The following is a 14,775-nucleotide window of genomic DNA, read 5'->3' as shown; positions in this document are numbered from 1 at the left end:
CTGGTTAAGGCTCTGGCGTCTTCCATCTGTCAGCGCTCTGCTTAAGAAGCCAGAGGAAGCCGCCTGCAACGAGCTGCAGGTGTGGGCCACGCCTCCTCAGCCAACTAGACACACCTGAGGAGTAGAGCTAGAGCAGCCAGACACAGAGAACCCTGACATATATATAATGTAGCATGAATGAAAGTAGCGGTGGTCAAAGTTTTCTTTGGATCTATGCAAACCAGCAGGTCATAAAGTTCAAGTGGAATACAACTTCCAGTCCAGTAGATGTCGCTGCGGATGTGTTGACGCCCGCTGCCTTGTGTCACAAGCATTTCCGGTTGCGGGATACTGCTACGAGTCATTAATAAACAAAACATGGAGGAGACTGAGAATATTCGCCCGGCTCCATCACATGTCAAGTCAGATGTTTGGACGCATTTTGGCTTTAAAAACAAAGAAGGTAAAAACAAAATTGATATGACGCACGTAATTTGCAAACACTGTTACATCGTGATGAAATACTGTGGGAACACAACAAACTTAAAAGGCACATGCAGAGGCGCCATCCAGAAAAACAAGAGCCGCCAGCGCCGCAAGCACTGATTTAACAAATAACATTCGATTGCAAGCTAGCCCCAATTTCTACACGCGCAAACATTTGAATGTTTTCATTTCATTGGTTTAAAGGACCACTGAGGCCATGTAAATGGCACTGATTATCCTTATTTTGTTATTTTAAGTTTTATAAATCCTAAGCACTTTTTTTCAGTGTGTCCACTCCAGTAATACTAATATTTGTGTCCAGTTACAGTAATGTTTATTTTCACGGCAATACCTCCAAAAGTCATTTCAATAAATACAGCTATGTATGAATTCAGTTGCTTTCAGTTACAGTATGAATCACACAGCCAGTCAGCCACTGGTGTACAGTGTTCAGTGAAAATATCACAATGCATTGGGATAATATTAGGAACTACAAGCAAAAACAACATAATAAATGAACATTAAACAGGCGGTTATCTCTTCCTCCATCATTCTCAGATCATGCAGATCTTTTCTCATTCAGTTCTCCTGTAACTGACTCCTATTTTTTCATGAGGAACTTTCATATTTCCAAACTGAGCAGTAGAAAAGCACACCTAAGCCTGGAAGTCTATGCTCATAAATCACAACCATAAATTAGCAAAACATCTTGTAATAACTCTACTTATAACTATCTGAAATATAAACTAAAGGCAAGGCAAGGCAAATTTATTTATATAGCACAATTCAGTACAGAGACAATGCAAAGTGCTTTACATGATTAAAATATAGGAAAATAAAACAAAATAAAAGCAAGTAGGGATAGTATAGAAACAAAAAAGAACATTTGAAAACAGTAAAACATTTTAACTTGAACATTCAAAGGCAATTCTAAACAAATGTGTTTTTAATCTCGATCTAAAGGAACTCAGGCTTTCTGCACTTTTACAGTTTTCTGGAAGTTTGTTCCAGATAAGTGGAGCATAGGAACTAAATGCTGCTTCTCCTTGTTTAGTTCTGGTTCTAGGTATGCAGAGCAGGCTGGAGCCAGAAGACCTGAGTGGTCTGGAGGGTTTATACGCTGATAACAAGTCTGTGATGTATTTAGGTGCTAAGCCATTTAGAGACTTATAGACTAACAGAAGTATTTTAAAGTCTATTTTCACTGAGATACAGGGAGCCAGTGTAAGGACTTTAGAACTGGGGTTATGTGCTCTACTTTCTTAGTCTTAGTGAGAACGCGGGCAGCAGCATTCTGGATCAGCTGCAGCTGTCTGATCCACTTTTTAGGCAGACCTGTGAAAACACCGTTGCAGTAATCAATTCTACTAAATATAAACGCATGGATTAGTTTTTCTAGATCCTGCTGAGACATCAGTCCTTTAATCCTAGAAATGTTCTTCAGGCGATAGAAAGCTGACCTTGTAATTGTCTTTAGATGCTTTTGGAGGTTCAGGTCTGAGTCCATCACTACACCCAGGTTTCGGGCCTGATTAGTGGTTTTTAGTTGAAGTGACTGAAGCTGTGTGTTAACTTTTGATCTCTCCTCTATTGGTCCAAAAATTATTACTTCTGTTTTGTTTTTGTTCAACTGAAGAAAATTTTGACACATCCATGCATTGATTTCTTCTAGGCATTTACTCAGTGCCTGAACTGGTTCATAGTCACCTGGTGACATCGTGATGTAGAGCTGTGTGTCGTCTGCATAGTTATGGTAGCTGATGTTGTTATTTTTTATTATCTGGGCTAGAGGGAGCATGTAGATATTGAAAAGGAGGGGACCCAGAATGGACCCTTGGGGAACCCCACATGGGATTTTTGTCATCTCTGATGTAAAGTTACCTACTGATACAAAAAAGTCCTTTAAGTAGGATTTAAACCAGTTGAGTGCTGTACCAGAAAGGCCGACCCAGTTCTCCAGGCGGTCTAACAGAATGGAGTGATCGACAGTATCAAATGCTGCACTGAGGTCCAATAAAACCAGCACGGTGGTTCTTCCACAGTCTGTATTTATATGGATGTCATTAAACACCTTGATCAGGGCGCTCTCTGTACTGTGGTGAGCACGGAAACCTGACTGGAAACCATCAAAGCTGCTGGTCGTTGTTAAGAAGGTGTTTAATTGTTGAAATACAGCTTTTTCAATAATCTTACTGATAAAGGGGAGGTTTGAGATGGGCCTGTAGTTCTGGAGTAGAAGTTTGTCTAAATTGTTCTTTTTCAGCAGTGGTTTGATAATTGCTGTTTTTAGGGACTGGGGGAAAACACCTGACAGAAGGGACGTGTTTATTATCTGGGTCAAATCAGACGCTATGCCAGGTAAAACTTTTTTAAAGAAAGCTGTGGGTAGAACATCAAGGCAGCTGGAGGAGGAACTTAACTGCTGAATGATCTGCTCTAAGCTTGTGGTTTATTTCGCTGAATTGGGACATTTTGTCAGGATAAGTTCCAGCTGAATAAAGCATTGGTTCTGGAGCTGGTGTGGATGTACAAAGTGATCCTCTAATTTTTAGGATTTTTTCAGTAAAGAAGTTAGCAAATTCATTGCAGGCCCTGGTGGAGTGGAGTTCAGAAGCCACGGACACAGGAGGATTTGTTAACCTGTCAACTGTGGAAAATAAGACACGAGCATTATTAATGTTTTTCTTGATGATCTCAGAGAAGAAAGATTCTCTTGCATTTTTCAGTTGTAAGTTATATCTGTAAAGTCTCTCTTTATAGATGTCGTAGTGAACTAGGAGTCTATTCTTTCTCCACCTGCGTTCAGCTTTTCGACATTCCCTTTTTTCACCTCTAACTGCTGGAGCATTTCTCCAAGGAGATTTTTTCTTCCTGAAAAAAACTTCACTTTGACTGGAGCAATGCAGTTAATGATGTCTGAGACTTTAGACTGAAAGTTATCTACTAGCTCATCTACTGAGTTGCAGCCCAAGGTTGAAGTAGCAAAGTAAGCTTGAATAAAAGTTTCCGCGGCATTGTCCTTAAAGGTGCGTTTTCTTACGATGTCCCTTTGGCTAAATGAGTCACTGGAAATGATGCTTTCAAAGGTAACGGAGAAGTGATCAGATAAGGCAACATCAGTTACATTGACCTGTGAAATGTTTAGACCTTTAGTGATGATTAAGTCTAAAATATGTCCCTGTTTGTGTGTTGGCTGTTTAACGTGTTGGGTTAAACCAAAGTTTCTAAGTGTGTCACACAGTTCTTTTGCACTTCTGTCTTCAGGGTTGTCAACGTGAAAGTTGAAGTCTCCCACAATAATTAAACAGTCATAATCAACACATATCACAGACAGGAGGTCACTAAAATCATTAAAAAAGTTTGATGTGGACTTAGGAGGCCTGTAAACATTCAGAAACATAGTTCGTATCGGGCTCTTTACCTGGAGAGCCAAATGTTCAAAAGAGTCAAATTTTCCTAAAAACACCTTTTTACACTTTAGTGAATCATTAAACAATGTTGCTACTCCTCCACCTTTCCTTTGCTGTCTGCTCTCACAAAGGAAATTGTAGTTTGGAGGTGTCGACTCCAGCAGAATGGCTGCTTCATTAGATTCATGCAGCCATGTTTCTGTTAAAAACATTACATCAAGATTATTGTCAATAATGAAGTCATTAATTAAAAGGGATTTTCCTGACAGAGATCTAATATTTAATAAACCCAGTTTATATGACTTAGTGGTTGATGATGTCTCTGTGACAGGTTGCATCTGACAGTTTATGATTTTTAAGTATTTGTTCCTGTTTATCCTTTTGTTTTTCTTATTTCTGCCACATATTATCACAGATATTCCATAATCTCCGGCGAAAGGCCCCGGCTGATGCTGGGAACTCTCATGTCTGATAAACGTGTGGCCAGGGCCCAATCTGTATCACAGCGAAGTAATTTGGAGTTCCTCAGTACCAGAGAGTTCTGTGATACGTGGAGGAGGAGGATCTGAGGCTCTGAGGCCTTTGGAGAATCCTGGTTTATTCACAGCAGAATGGCTATGTGGAGAGGATGTCATCTGTGGGCCAATCTTAAATACTTTGTTCATGTTATGAGAAAATTCCAGAAAAGGAACTTCTGGGCTTTGTGGAGAAGAAGGGGAGGCGGGTCCAGTCTGGACCGATGTTTGTGAAGATGGAGGTTCTTGGTCCTCTCTTTGTCCTGCTGAGATCTGGGATGAATCCTCCTGTAGTTCTGATGTAGCCTCTTTCTGTATCATCTTTCTGGCCATCTTTATCTCAGCTTGTTCGGGCTGCACTGGGCTTATCATTTGTTTTGGCACTGGATGTACTTTGTTTTGGAACAAAGCTGATGGTTCATGGTTCACAGAATAGAAGATGTTTGAAATCAGCCGTTTTGCACCTGACCTATTTAGATGGAAACCATCTCTGTCGAACAGATGTCTTCTTTCCCAAAATATGTTAAAGTTGTCTATGAAGGTTACAGTTGTTTCTTTGCATGTTTTTTCCAGCCATTTGTTTAGCATCAGAATTCTGGAAAAAATGTCGTCTCCGCAGTTAGCGGGTGCGTGAGGCCCGCTAAGAAAAACCTTGACATACAGGCCATCAACAAGTTTCAACAAACGAATGTAATCCTCTTTTAATACTTCTGATTTTCTTATATGGTTGACGTCCTTCAGGGCTTCAGCTTGTATTATGAGGTTTTCCATGGTCGGACGTTTTCTCAAGACCCTTGGAAGGTCTGTCTGAAGGATGTCTGTTAAATCAGACACCAGGCCACAGTTCCCGTCGTTATAAATCAACACCTCTGTATTTTTCTTGTTACAGAAATGTTTAATCCCCCTTACAGAACCATTGCATAATACCAGGGTCCTTGGCCCTGTGGCATGTCTTTTCTCTGAGGTCTTAGAACGAAAATCGTTGACATACCTCTGGTTTTTGTCCTCCTGGGTCACATTTTGGAGCGGGGCGAATCTGTTTAGTAATGGAATTCCAGCATTTCCAGCAGGTTTACTCCTATCATTTGTTTTGAGAACAGCCCGCTGTTGTTTCCCTTGTCCTGGGACACCTCTCTGTAGTCTCGGCCAGTTTTCTTTGTCTAGGCGTGGGGTTCGTTGGTCCTTTGGTCTTGCACCCAGAGTGGTCCAGGGATTCTCATTTTCCTCAGGGAACTGTTTGTTCGCTGAGTCGCTGGGCTGGTGGTCACCGCTCGGAATCACGGGCAGGGTCGTATCATTTCCATTCGCGGCGTTTACATCATAATTCACTTCAAGTCGACAGATTTTCAGTTCCATAACAGCTATCTTCTGTAAAAGCTTGTCAAAGTCCATTGTGTTGAAGGAAGGCATCTTTTCAAAATCCAAATCAAAAAATAAGTAAAATAAAATAAAAAGAAAATAAATAAATAAAAACTAAATCCAACTTTCTGTGGTTTAGGTTAAGAGATAAAAAGGAGATAAAAAGTAAAAGGCAGGAAAATGCAAGCAAGCAGAGAGCAGAGAAAAAAGCGTCCGAACAGGCTGAGAGGCAGATAGATAGATAGATAGATAAAGGTCACCAATCAGTTCTAAAACATCTTTAGACAAACCCTTGTTGATCCCTGGAGAACCAGTGTACCATATTGGCGCCTTACAAAGAGTTTTCAATCATTCTGTTACATTTTATCCGAGAATCTTTTACTTAGGTGAGCAGCAACTCGTTGTCTTGTCTTACTTTTTGATTATTTTTTAACCTGGATACAAACCAAATATTTATCACAGGATCAGCCCGATCCAAATAAAATTAATCGATTAACACACCTGTTAAGAAGCAATAATATTTTCTGTAACAATTAAGTTCTAGAATGTGTCTATGTGATCTTTTTGTTTGTGAAATGTTTATTACCTTTTGGGTGTGTCCTTGTAGCGGCCATCTTGGAACCTACCAAAGAGTTGGCTGAACCAAGAAAAGAGGGAGAAGGCTTGAGAGTCTGAAGGAGATTGAAAACTAGGAGACTGTTGGGAAGATGTCATTTTTCCCCCCTTGTCCCTGACCTATGCTGTGCTGAAGGAGGTCTAATAAACCACCTTTGTTTAAACTACAGACAACTTTGAGGAGTTTTCCTTCCACACCACACCTCGCAGCGTAACATTGGTGTCAGGAGTGGGATTTTTTACGCCTGTGAATGAAGGAAGACAACAGGCTAAATGAGAAGAGTAGGGCGTGGAAGAACTCGTGGGACAAAGAAAAGCCCCCTTTCGGAGATGGAAGAAGGACAAAGCGGAGGACCATCAGAGCCGGATTCACTACCTGAGGGAGCCATGGCTGGTGAAGACATTTTTGAACCGGTTGTGCGGCCTAAGCAAACCACAGTTGGAGCTGTGAGTAAAGAGCATTCTGAAACTGACATCTTTGATGAAATACGAGAATTTATGCAATATTCTAAACGAACAGAAGCAATACTGTTTGACCAGATTAAACAGTTGCGCAGTAACATGCCAAAGCTGCAAAGTGATGTTTATGCTGAACAGGAGCTGTCTATCAGGACTGGCATTTCTACAGAAGCAGCTGTTCCAAAGCGAGAGACTAGGACACTGTCTCAGCTGTCGGCAATAGAGGAAGTCCAAGGAGCCTCTGGTTACCAAGCGGAACCTTATTCTCCATCTCAGCCCCAGCGGCATAAAGCACAAGTAGCTCCAGCACAAAGAGTGGAACCAACCCATGGAGGTGATCCAAGAATACCTGACTTTAAGGAGGGTGAGGATCCTGAAAGTTTTTTCATACGTTTTGAATGCATTGCTAAAACATGGGGATGGCAACCAGCTGAATGGGCTGCTAGAGTGGTCACATTATTGACTGGAAAAGCCCTTGAGGCATATGCTGGAATGGATGAGGACCAGTCTGACTCTTATAATGCTATTAAAGCTGCTGTGTTGTCTAAGTTTAATGTAACAGAAGAGACCTACAGATACCGGTTTCGAAGCATTAGTGTTCCAGTGGGAGAGAGTGTACGTGAAACCTACGGTCGGATAAAGGGACTCTACAAGCGATGGATGCGGCCTGACAGTCGGAGTAAAGAAGAGATAGGGGAAACGATCATCTTGGAGCAGTATCTACGTGTGCTTCAACCAAACGTCCGCACATGGGTGAAGGAGAATAATTCAAAGACTGGAGAGGAAGCGGCAGACCTGGCTGAACGTTACCTGGCTGCTCACAGAGAACCTTCTAAGTCAAGAGTGACTGAGAGACCAAAGTCTATGGAGGTAAAACCTCCAGGTGCAACTAATGTTGCCAATTTGGACAAGAGGGGTGGTAAGTATACATAACCTGGACTAAGGTATGGTCTCATTTGTTACTATTGTCAGCAGCCTGGTCACAAAGCTTCCTTATGTCCATTAAGAAAAAGTAAGTCAGTAGAGTTATGTGTGGTACCTTCCAAAGAACATAATTATGAACTTTCTGATGACATGATTCCACATAAACATGTAGTTGATGTGGTGATAAATGGCAAAGCTGTAAAAGCTCTTGCAGACACAGGTAGCTCACGAACTCTGGTGAAATCATCTTTGTTGAGTAATGTACTGCCTAACTTTAACAACCCGGTAAACATTACTTGTGTTCATGGATGTCAGAAAGAGTATCCAACTGCTGATGTCACTATTGATGTTGAAGGACAAGCTTTTATGTTGACTGTTGGAGTTTTGAATCAGTTAGCATATGATGTTATCCTAGGAGAAGATTTACCAATCCTAGATAGTTTGGTTCAAGAAAACTTGGTGGCTTATTCCTGTGCTGTCACCACACGTTCCATGAAAAAGGGTTTAGAACTTCTGCCAGATGTAGATGATGACCTGTATGAAGGAGGAAATAAAATCAAGAAATCAAAACGACAGCGTAGACAGGAGAAAAATAAAAACAAAAGCAGGTCAAAACTCCCTGAACCTGCATTGCCATTAACTCCATGTATTGATTTCCAGTGGAAAATTCCTAATAACTTTAATGAGAGACAAGAAAGCGATCCATCTTTGAAACCTCTCTTTAATAAAGCACATAAAGATGGTGGAAAAGAGAGTGCTGCTGAGTTCATAAGTTTAGCAGGAGAGCCTTTCATTATAAAGGATAAACTTTTGTATCTAGCAGACATTGATGAACCCAGACTTGTTGTGCCAAAAGAATACCGTTCAGTAATTGTGCATTTGGGTCACACTATACCATAGTCAGGACACTTAGGACAGGCAAAAACTTATAATCGTGTTGCTCAACGTTTTTATTGGCCAGAATTATATAAAGATGTAGCTGAATACTGCAAAACATGTCATGACTGTCAGTTGGTGGCCCCTACTAAAGTTTCAGACCATGCCCAGTTGCAGACTTTGCCTATAATGAGTGTTCCTTACGAGAGAATTGCCATGGATATCATAGGTCCTTTACCTAAGAGCAGTAATGGCCATAAATATGCATTAGTCATCTGTGATTGTGCAACCCGATATACAGATGTTTATCCATTACGTTCTCTGCAGGTCAAACATATTGTCCGGTATTTAGTAGACCTTTTCTCCAGAGTTGGTATCCCAAAGGAGATTCTGACAGATCAGGGTACCAATTTCATGTCACAAGTGATGAAAACTCTTTATGATCAACTGGGTGTAAAAGGGATTCGTACTACTCCATACCATCCAAAAAACCGATGGTTTGGTAGAACGATTTAATGGTACATTAAAGCAAATGTTGAGAAAGTTTATTGATGATACTGGCAAAAACTGGGATAAATGGTTGCCTTTCCTTTTGTTTGCTTACAGAGAAGTACCACAAGCCTCAACTGTTTTTTCTCTTTTTGAGTTACTTTATGGGAGACAGGTTAGAGGCCCTTTGGACATGCTGAAGGAGAACTGGGTGGCTGGAGCGGCATCAGGATCCAGTGAAGCGGCTTCACCAACTAACATCATCTCCTACATACTTCAGATGAGAGACAACCTGGAAAAGTACAGAGAACAAGTTAAAGATCATATGGAGAAGGCTCAACATAGGCAAAAGGTATGGTATGACAGACGTGCCCGTGAAAGAGAGCTGAAGACTGGCCAGAAGGTCTTAGTACTCTTGCCCAGTGGGCCAAGTAAGTTGCTTGCTAAATGGCAAGGACCCTACACTGTGGTTAGAAGAGCAGGACCAGTGACTTATGAAATTATCTGTCCAGAAAAACAAAAGTCAAAGCAACTGCTTCATGTAAATCTATTAAAAGGAATATCATGAAATGTTTCAGAAATGGATGTGAAGCAGATCCTGATGGTACAAGATATTCAGCCTGAAGACAGTGCCATGTTGAAAGATGGGGAAGCTGAAATGAGTCCATGTAGAGACTTGACTAAATCTGAAGAGGCTCCAAAGCATCTGACTCCTGATCAGTGGCAACAGCTGGGTGAGATTAAACAGTCTTTTCCATCTCTATTCGCAGATGTACCTGGGCGAACTGAAATTATAACACACAAAATAACTTTGAAAGATGCAACACCTGTTCATCTTAAGCCTTACAGGATTCCAGAAAGAATGATGGATCCACTGAAAAAAGAGGTCCAGATGATGCTGGAAATGGGAGTGATGGAGCCATCAAGAAGCGAGTGGTCAAATCCCATTGTGCTGGTTCCTAAAAAAGACTCAAAGCAATTACGTTTTTGTTCTGACTTCAGAAAGTTGAACAGTATTTCCTGTTTTGATTCTCATCCCATGCCACGCATTCACGAGCTACTGGAAAGACTGGGGAAGGCCAAATATATCACAACGTTAGATTTATGTAAAGGGTACTGGCAAGTGCCTTTAGATCCATCCTTTAAGGAATACACAGCCTTTCAGATTCCAGGAATGGGTTTATTCCAGTACACGGTTCTACCCTTTGGTCTTCATGGAGCACCAGCTACCTTTCAAAGGTTGATGGACATTATCCTTAGTGACTGTTTAAAGTTTGCTGCTGCCTACCTGGATGATGTGGTGATCTACAGTGAAACTTGGGAGAATCACCTACAGCATCTAAAGGTTGTAATGGCAAGGATCCAGAATGCTGGTCTCACTTTGAATGTGAACAAGTGTGCATGGGCACAAGAAGAAGTAAAATATCTGGGCTACCTTGTTGGCCATGAACAGATAAAGCCACAACTTGAAAAAGTAAAAGTCATTCAAACAATTCCCAGACCTCAAACAAAGAAGCAAGTGAGATCATTTTTGGGCTTAGTTGGGTGGTATAGAAGATTTATACCCCATTTCTCAACTTTGGCAGCCCCTCTGACTGAGTTGACAAAAAGGTCTACTTCTAAAATTATGTGGAAGGAGGACTGTGAACATGCATTTCAATCTTTAAAGAAACTGATTTGTCAAGCTCCTGTTTTACAGAGTCCTAACTTTTCCAAGCCATTTGTTGTTCAAGTGGATGCTTCAAATGTTGGTCTTGGAGCAGTGCTAGCTCAGGGAGAAGCTGGTGAAGAAAAACCTGTCCTAAAAAGCTTTTTGACCAGGAGAAAAAGTACTCCACAGTAGAAAAGGAAGGACTTGCAATAAAGTGGGCTTTGGACTCTTTAAAATATTATCTCCTAGGAAGGGAGTTTACTTTGCAAACTGATCACAGACCTCTGAAGTGGATGCATTCCAAGCAGCATCAGAATGCCCGTATATTACGTTGGTGCCTTGCCCTTCAGCCATACCAGTTCACCATACAGCATTGTCCAGGTAAGAAAAATCTTATTGCTGACTACCTTTCTCGTTTGCCTGAGTTTTGTAAGCCAGAGGGGGAGGAAGTGAGTAAATGTTAAGAAGCAATAATATTTTCTGTAACAATTAAGTTCTAGAATGTGTCTATGTGATCTTTTTGTTTGTGAAATGTTTGTTACCTTTTGGGTGTGTCCTTGTAGCGGCCATCTTGGAACCTACCAAAGAGGAGGCCCGCCTCAAACCAAGCTCTTTTATAGAAAGGACCTTGTTTGCTGGACTTTGATTGGCTGGGCAGTTAATTGAGAAGGTGGGGACTACAGTATATAAGGTGACTGTTGGCTGAACCAAGAAAAGAGGGAGAAGGCTTGAGAGTCTGAAAGAGATTGAAAACTAGGAGACTGTTGGGAAGATGTCATTTTTTCCCCCCTTGTCCCTGACCTATGCTGTGCTGAAGGAGGCCTAATAAACCACCTTTGTTTAAACTACAGCCAACTTTGAGGAGTTTTCCTTCCACACCGCACCTTGCAGTGTAACAACACCATAACTCAGGGGAGCTCCCCATCAGTTGCCACCGGTTGTGACAACAAACTTCCACTTCTTCTTTTTCATGTGGGGGGAGTGTGAGTGAAGGAGCGGAAGAGAGAGCGCATGAGAAAACTCTGAGTGGTTTTTCTTACTTTTTTCTGTCCTTTTTCACTGGAGCCGGGTCGGCTCCGTCGGGCTCCGCGGAGCAGCAGCCTGCGGCAGCCGGGGAGCAGGTGGGTGTGTCCGGCAAGGCTGGAGCACCTGCTGCGGTGGAGGAGTGTGGCGCTGCGGGGAACTCCAGCGTAGCCGCGGAGGAAGCCGTGGCGTCAGCTCCGGTCGCTGGAGACCAGCAGAGGAGTTTAGTGGAGGAGAAAATTGTGGATAAAAAATCTGATCCACAAAGGAGTGATTGTGTGGTGAGTGAGGGCAGCACGGTGGTGTGTGGTGGTGGGGAAACTTGTGTGACTGGTGAGGAGGTGGAGAATCAGGGTGAGATGGAGCAGGATGGTGTGTGTGAAGAGCAGGAGGGTGAGACTGGTGGTGAGGTGACTGGTGTGTGTGGAGAGCAGGGAGGGAAAGGTGAGGTGGTGGCAGGTGGAGGGGAGGTGAGTGTGGAGGAGTCTGTGGTGGCTCCTGTGGAGGAGAAAGGCGAGGGAGAGCAGGTGATGGAGCAGGAGGTTCCTATGAATTTAAAAAGGCGCAGTAAGAGGAAAAAATGTGATGACTGCTGTTCAGAGCAGTAAGCAGGTGAGCAAGCTGGCCACAGAGAGAAAAGATGTGTCAGACAGCAGCGACAGTGAGGGTGAGCTGTCTGACAGCAGTGAGGTGTCTCTGTCACAGGGTAGCAGTGCAGAGGCACGTTATCCTGTTGAATCTTTTAATAATTTTCTCCAAGAAACAAAAGGATTAAGAGGGATAAAAGTAGAAAAATATTTTCCCAATTTAAAAATATTTTATTTCTCTGCGAGATATTATATCAGAAGAAGAGTCTGGGTTTTCTGATCAGGAGGTTTTTAGACTAGAGAAAATTATGGGAAAAGTGAGAAAACAATTTTGATTATAATGATGAGCACTAACTTCTTATTATTTTTATTGTGCGTATTTTATTGTGGTGTTGGTTTTAGCCTCTTACCCAACATGGATAATTTTAAAATAGCTTCTTTAAATGTTAATGGAGCTAGGGAGGCTGTTAAACGCACCATGATTTATGAAATAGCAAAACAGAAAAGAATTAGTCCGTCCGTCCGTCTTCTGCCGCTTATCCGGGGTCGGGTCGCGGGGGTAGCAGCTTCAGTAGGGAGGCCCAGACGTCCCCCTCCCCGGCCACTTGGGCCAGCTCCTCGGGAGGAATCCCAAGGCGTTCCCAGGCCAGCCGGGAGACATAGTCCCTCCAGCGTGTCCTGGGTCTTCCCCTGGGCCTCCTCCCGGTGGGACGTGCCCGGAACACCTCTCCAGGGAGGCGTCCAGGAGGCATCCTGACCAGATGCCCGAGCCACCTCAACTGGCTCCTCTCGACGTGGAGGAGCAGCGGCTCTACTCTGAGTCCTCCCCGGATGACTGAGCTCCTCACCCTATCTCTAAGGGAGAGCCCAGACACACTACGGAGAAAACTCATTTCAGCCGCTTGTATCCGGGATCTCGTTCTTTCGGTCACGACCCAAAGCTCGTGACCATAGATGAGGGTAGGAACGTAGATCGACCGGTAAATCGAGAGCTTCGCCTTTTGGCTCAGCTCTCTCTTCACCACAACGGATCGGTACAGCGCCCGCTTCACAGCAGACGCTGCACCAATCCGCCTGTCGATCTCCCGCTCCATCTTCCCCCCATTCGTGAACAAGACCCCAACATACTTGAACTCCTCCACTAGGGGCAGCACATCCTCCCCAACCCGGAGAAGGCACTCTACCCTTTTCCGGTTCAAGACCATGGTCTCGGATTTGGAGGCACTGATTTTCATCCCGGCTGCTTCACACTCGGCTGCGAACCGCTCCAGTGAGAGCTGTAGATCACGCCCTGATGAAGCCAATAGGACCACGTCATCCGCGAATAGCAGAGACGCAATCCTAAGGCCACCAAAACGGATCCCCTCAACACCTTGGCTGCGCCTAGAAATTCTGTCCATAAAAGTTATGAACAGAATCGGTGACAAAGGGCAACCTTGGCGGAGTCCAACTCTCACCGGAAACGAGTCCGACTTACTGCTGGCAATGCGGACCAGACTCTGACACCGGTCGTACAGAGACCTGACAGCCCTTATTAAAGGGTCCGGTACTCCATACTCCCGGAGTACCCCCCACAGGATCCCCCGGGGGACACGGTCGAATGCCTTCTCCAGATCCACAAAGCACATGTAGACTGGTTGGGCAAACTCCCATGCCCCCTCAAGAATCCTGCTGAGGGTATAGAGCTGGTCCAGTGTTCCACGGCCAGGACGAAAACCACACTGCTCTTCCTGAATCCGAGATTCGACTATCCGACGGACCCTCCTTTCCAGAACCCCTGAATAGACCTTACCAGGGAGGCTTAAGAGTGTGATTCCTCTGTAGTTGGAACACACCCTCTGGTCCCCCTTTTTAAATAGGGGGACCACCACCCCAGTCTGCCAATCCAGGGGAACTGCCCCCGATGTCCACGCAGAGCTGCGTTAACCAACACAGCCCCACAACATCCAGAGCCTTAAGGTACTCAGGGCGAATCTCATCCACCCCCGGGGCCTTGCCACCGAGGAGCTTTTTAACAACCTCGGCAACCTCAGCCCCAGAGATGGGAGAACCCGACCCAGAGTCCTCAGGCTCTGCTTCCTCAATGGAAGACGTGTTGGTGGGATTAAGGAGGTCTTCGAAGTATTCCGCCCACCGACACACAACGTCCCAAGTCGAGGTCAGCAGCACACCGCCCCCACTGTAAACAGTGTTGGTACTGCACTGCTTCCCCCTCCTGAGACGCCGGATAGTGGACCAGAATCGCTTCGAAGCCGTACGGAAGTCTTTCTCCATGGCCTCTCCGAACTCTTCCCACGCCCGGGTTTTTGCCTTGCCGCTTCGACTGCCGGTACACATCAGCTGCTTCCGGAGTCCCACAGGCCAAAAAAGCCCGGTAGGACTCCTTCTTCAGCTTGACGGCT

The 14,775-nt window shown here is 43.9% G+C and overlaps 1 protein-coding gene across 1 annotated transcript in view; it reads left to right on the top strand.

Annotated features, from left to right (window-relative positions):
• The window catches only part of LOC105922418 (M1-specific T cell receptor alpha chain-like), a 571,536-nt gene that overhangs the window by 354,096 nt on the left and 202,665 nt on the right, over positions 1-14,775 (top strand). The window lies entirely within an intron of this gene.

Source organism: Fundulus heteroclitus, unplaced genomic scaffold (genome assembly GCF_011125445.2).
Source record: "Fundulus heteroclitus isolate FHET01 unplaced genomic scaffold, MU-UCD_Fhet_4.1 scaffold_56, whole genome shotgun sequence".
Lineage (NCBI taxonomy): Eukaryota > Metazoa > Chordata > Actinopteri > Cyprinodontiformes > Fundulidae > Fundulus > Fundulus heteroclitus.
This window is presented reverse-complemented; position numbering and strand designations above follow the sequence as displayed.